Source organism: Marmota flaviventris, chromosome X, assembly GCF_047511675.1.
Source record: "Marmota flaviventris isolate mMarFla1 chromosome X, mMarFla1.hap1, whole genome shotgun sequence".
Lineage (NCBI taxonomy): Eukaryota > Metazoa > Chordata > Mammalia > Rodentia > Sciuridae > Marmota > Marmota flaviventris.
Window position 1 is genome coordinate 64034901 of NC_092518.1, and position 5309 is coordinate 64040209.

General features: G+C 37.2%; 1 pseudogene; it reads right to left on the bottom strand.

Annotated features, from left to right (window-relative positions):
* Positions 1–349: 349 nt before the first annotated feature.
* LOC114089425 (lysophosphatidic acid receptor 1 pseudogene) lies at positions 350–1366 on the bottom strand (annotated as a pseudogene).
* Between the last annotated feature and the right edge of the window lie 3943 nt (positions 1367–5309).

Here is a 5309-nt window from a genome sequence, read left to right on the forward strand (position 1 = left end):
AATTCGTCAGAATTTATTCTGACTTGCAACAAACCACAGAAAATCTTTTCAAGTCTAGTTAGTGTAATTTAAATGGACATTCCAGAGTCCATTCCTCAATTCCATCACAAGAACTACACTTTCTACTTTCAAAGGAATGAGGATCAGGAAGAAAGTTGTCACATCAGCTAATTTTCAATAAATATCAAGTCTCTTGGGGTCTAGGAACAAATACTGCCATTAGTTAGTGTTGAAGTACAAGAATTTCTTTCTCTCCTCTCTCACTTCCCACTTTGCCCTGGCAATTGCCTGGGCGAAGGCAGTCCATCTCTCTGTAAAGGACAGTTGGCTTTGCATCTTAATTTCCTTTCTAAACCACAGAGTGGTCATTGCTGTGAACTTCAGCCAAGATGGTGTGTTTGAAGAAGGAAGTAGAGAAATCTGAGCCTTCCATGGTGCTGTTGGTGTTGTCACTGTGCTGGCAGCAGAGGATCTGTCTGAAGGTGGTACTCATCTCCTTGTCTTGGTAGGAGTATATGGTGGGGTTCATGTTAAATTCAGCAAGGAGGAGGAAAAGGCCAGAACATCACACTATGGACAACACACATATAGTAGTAACCAGACCAATCCAGGAGTCCAGCAGGTGATAAAAGCACCAAGCTTAATGACCACAGTTTCAATAGATTCATCATAGTGTCCTGATTCTGCCAGGGTCCAGAACTGTGCTGATACATTCTCATAGTCTTCTGGGGAACATACCCAAAGATGTAAGCAAAGATAACCACCATTACCACAAAGATCACCAAAATGAAAATGGCCCAGAAGACTAAGTAAGAGTCATTGTAGAGGGGTGCCATGTTGGAACAATTTTTGATATCACAGATGCACACTGGGTATAGCACCCATAACAATGTCCATAGACCAGATGACTACAATGACACCGTAACCTGCCAGTTGCTCATCTGTAGATGGAGCTGCATGCAGAAAACTGTAATGTGTTCGTTGACTGACATAGCCAGTAAGTTGGCCACAGATGCTATCAGGATGGTGTCAATGAGGCTTTGATGGAGGATCCATGTGGTAATGGTATTAAGACCTGTGTTGAACATTACATGGAAGTAGACCAACCAAGCAAAGAAATCTGCAGCAGCCAAATTAACCATTAAAGTAATAAATAGGAAATGGAAGCAGCAATTTATGTAGATTACCACCATGATGAGTAGGTTGGCCAACATGATGAAGACACAAACCAGCTTTCTGACTGTGTTCTATTCTGTGGCAACATACTATCCACTCTGGTTATAGAAGAAGGTGATAGACTCATTGTAGAAACGCCATGGTTGATTCATGGCTATGAACAGGGAGTAGAAGTAGATGCAGCAGCCATGATAGCTCTGTAGTTGTGGGAAGTGATCATGCTTCAGAACTATAGTGCCACACACAGGAGCCAATTCTGTAGGTCCATTATTCATCAGATCAGAGTCATACTAGGAGAAACTGTGGACCCCCTACTTGATGGAATTTCAAACAAACTTCAGGTCAAATGGAAACTCCATGTCAGAGAGGGGCCTTACATGTCTCGTTTTCTACTGTCCTCCAGTATATGGTGGAAGCTCAACAATTAATTGTGTGGCTCGCCTAAGTCCTTGTCTTCTGCTTTTGACCATTTATTTTTCTTGGTTTTGGGAAGTGAACCCAAGGCTTTGTTCATGGTAGGCAAGTGCTCTACTATTGAGCCATGTTTCCAGCCCCATTTAACCACTTTTTCTATACACCTGGGAATTGAACCCAGGATCCCTCACATACTAGAAAATTCATCTACCAATGAACTATAGCCTAAATCCCCATTTTAAATATTTTTTAAGTGTATAGGTCCGTGGCAGTAAGTATGTTCACATTGTTGTTCAACCATCACCATCACATGTCTCCAAAAATTTTTCATCATTCCAAACTGAAACCTGTACCCATTAAACAATAAGTCTCCAATTCCTATCCTCCCAACCTCTGGTAACTACTCTTCTACTTTCTATTTCTATGACTTTAATGACTAGTTATTTCATATAAGAAGAATCATGATATTTGTCCTTTTGTGTCTGGCTTATTTCACTTAAAATAATGTCTTCAAGGTTCATTATTCATTTTTTTAGTTGTAAATGGACACAATACCTTTATTTTATTTGTTTTTTATTTTTATGTGGTGCCAGGGATCGAACCCAGTGCCTCACGCATGTTAGGCAAGCGCTCTACCATTGAGCCACAACCCCAGCCCCTCATTGTTCATTTTTAATATGCAAAATAAAATAAAATAAAAATAAGACATCTATACTGACAGGGAAATCTGTCCAAGACATATTAAGCAAAGAAAAAAAGCAAATTCATATGTATATTATGCTATAATTTATATATAAAACAATGAGTGACTTGGAAAGTATAGGGTAAGAGGGAGATTTATTTTTTATTGTGTATATTTTTGTATGATTTAAATCTTGGTCAACCTATATATGTATGTACATATGTATGTATTTTCCATTTAATAGTTTTTCAGTGCCCATATTCTTTGTCCTTGTATTTTGACTCCTAGGTATTTATAGTCAGGAAATAACTGGACAAACACTTAAAGATATACAAGGCTATTTCCTGAAGCATTATTCATAATGGTAAAAACTTGGAATCTGCATAATGTTCAGCAATAGTACACTGACAAAATAAATTATGATATGCCCATTAAGTGGAATTGGCCCCATATATGGCAGGCCTCATATATGAAGTATAAATTTATGCATTTATTAAAATGGAAAGATGTTACAAAGTATTATAAACTGAAAAAAGAAAATTACAAAACAGTATGTCTAGGATGATCCCATGCTCATATATATGCATCCCTATATAAAGATGTAAATCTATAAGGACACACACACCAAAATATTAACAGTGATTATCATTGGGTGGTAAAAGTTTGAGTGGTTTAAATTATTTTTCTGTTAATATGTCTTTATTTTCCAATTTTTTCTTAGATAGTCTATGCTATTTGTGTGTGTGTGTGTGTGTGTGAGTCTCTAAGACAATTACTATTTTTGGTACTGGGATGAACTCTGGGCACTCGACCACTGAACCACATCCCCAGCCTTATTTTGTATTGTTTAATTAGAGACAGGATCTCACTGAGTTGCTTAGCACCTCACTGTTGCTAAGGTTGGCTTTGAACTCGCGATTCTCCTGTCTCAGCCTCCACAACCACTGGGATTACAGGCATGAGCCACCACTCCTGGCTCTAAGACAATTATAATGACAAAATTTTTTTATATCCTTAAGCACTGGAAATGCACTAAAATGTTAATGATAAGTTGTCTTTGTGAGGTGGCACTAGGGATCGATTTTCTTTATTTTACTTTTGTGTCTTCCAGATTTTCTATAATGAATATATATTATTTTATGATAGTTTTAAAAAGTTGTAGAATGGCAGAGACCAGCTTTCACTTTTTAATTTATTCATTTCTGTAACGTTTGAATGTGTAGGAGCAAGCATGTATTATTTTGCAATGAAAACTAACATCAAAATGTATTTCAGGGGCTGGGGCTGTAGCTCAGTGGTAGAGTGCATGCTTAGCATGTGTGAGGCACTGGGTTCAATCCTCAGCACAACATAAAAATAAACAAATAAAGCTATTGTGTCCATCTACAGCTAAAAAAATATTTTAAATTATTTCAGAATTTTTTTTTCAAATTAAAGCTAAATCATCCACACAAAAACCTTTGCATAACCCGGGAATAATAGCACACACATAATCTCAGCAACTCTGGAAGCTGAGGCAGGAAGATTATAAGTTTAAGGCCAGCCTCAGCAACTTAGTAAGACCCTATCCCAAAAGAAAAAATAAAATAAAAAGGGCTGGGGGTGTGGCTCAGTGATAGAGCTACCCTGGGTTCAATTCCCAGTGCCACAAACAAATAAACAAACAAACAGAAATTTAAAAGTCACATGAATATTTATAGCAGCTTTATTCATAATTTTAAAAATTTGAAAGAAACCATGACATCTTTCAATAGGTCAATGGATAAATTGTGGTACATTCAGACATTGTAATATTATTCAGTGATAAAAAGAATAAGCTATCAAGCTGCAAGGAGTTGTGGAGAAACTTTAAATGTATATTGCTAAGTGAAAGAAGCCAATTCAAAAATGGGTACATACTGTATGAGTCTAAATACATAACATTCTGGAAAAGGCAAAATAATAGTGACAGTAATAGTATTAGTGGGTGCCCAGGGTAAGGGATGGGGAGGGAGGGATGAAGAGGTAGATCACAGGGATTTTGAGGTTTTGGAAACTAGCATGTATGATACTGTGATGGTGGATCATGTCATTATATACTTGTAAAAACCTATAGATAAAGATGGTCATTGTGGTACATACTTGTAATCCAATTACTTGGGAGGCTGAGGTAGGAGGATCACAAATTCAAGGCCAACCTGGGCAACGTGATGAGACACTATCTCAAGATAAAATAAGAGGTCTGGGGTTGTAGTTCAGTGGTGGAGCACTTGTGAGGTACTGGGTTCAAACATCAGCACCACATAAAAATAAATAAATGAAATAAAGGTATTGTGTCCATCTACAACTAGAAATATTTAAAATAAGGGTTGGGGCTGTAGCTCAGTGGTATAACACCTTCAAAGCAGATGCAAGGTCCTGTGTTCAATCCCTAGTATAGCAAAAACAACCCCCTCCAAAAAAAAAAAAACCTAACCAACCAAACAAAAATCCTCCATGAAACCAAAACAACAGTAAAACAAAACCCTCAAACAAGCAAAACAAAACAAAAACCACACAACAGAGAGTGTACCCATGTAAACTAAACTATCGACTTTAGTCAATAATAACAACATGGTATTCAATATTGGCTCATCAACTGTAACAAATGTACCACACAAATGCAAGATTTTGATAATAGGGGAATTTTTTTGTGAGAGGGGGATGGGCAAAGAGAGGGTCAATAGGAACTTTCCATACTTACTGCTCCATTTTATAAAAATATTTATTTTTTTAGTTTTAGGTGGACACAATATCTTTATTTTACATTTATGTGGTGCTGAGGATTGAACCCAGTGCCTCATGCATGCTAGGCGAGTGCTCTGCAACTGAGCCCCAGCCCCAGCCCCATTACTGCTCCATTTTTCCATGAACCTAAAAACTGCCCTAAAAAATTGAATCTATTATTTTTTTTAAAGTTAAGTAATCATAAATGAAGAAAATCATGGATATATTCCCAAATGGCAGAGCAGACCTTCCGTTCTAGCTTTGTGGAGCTCTAGGTGTAAATCCTATGTCC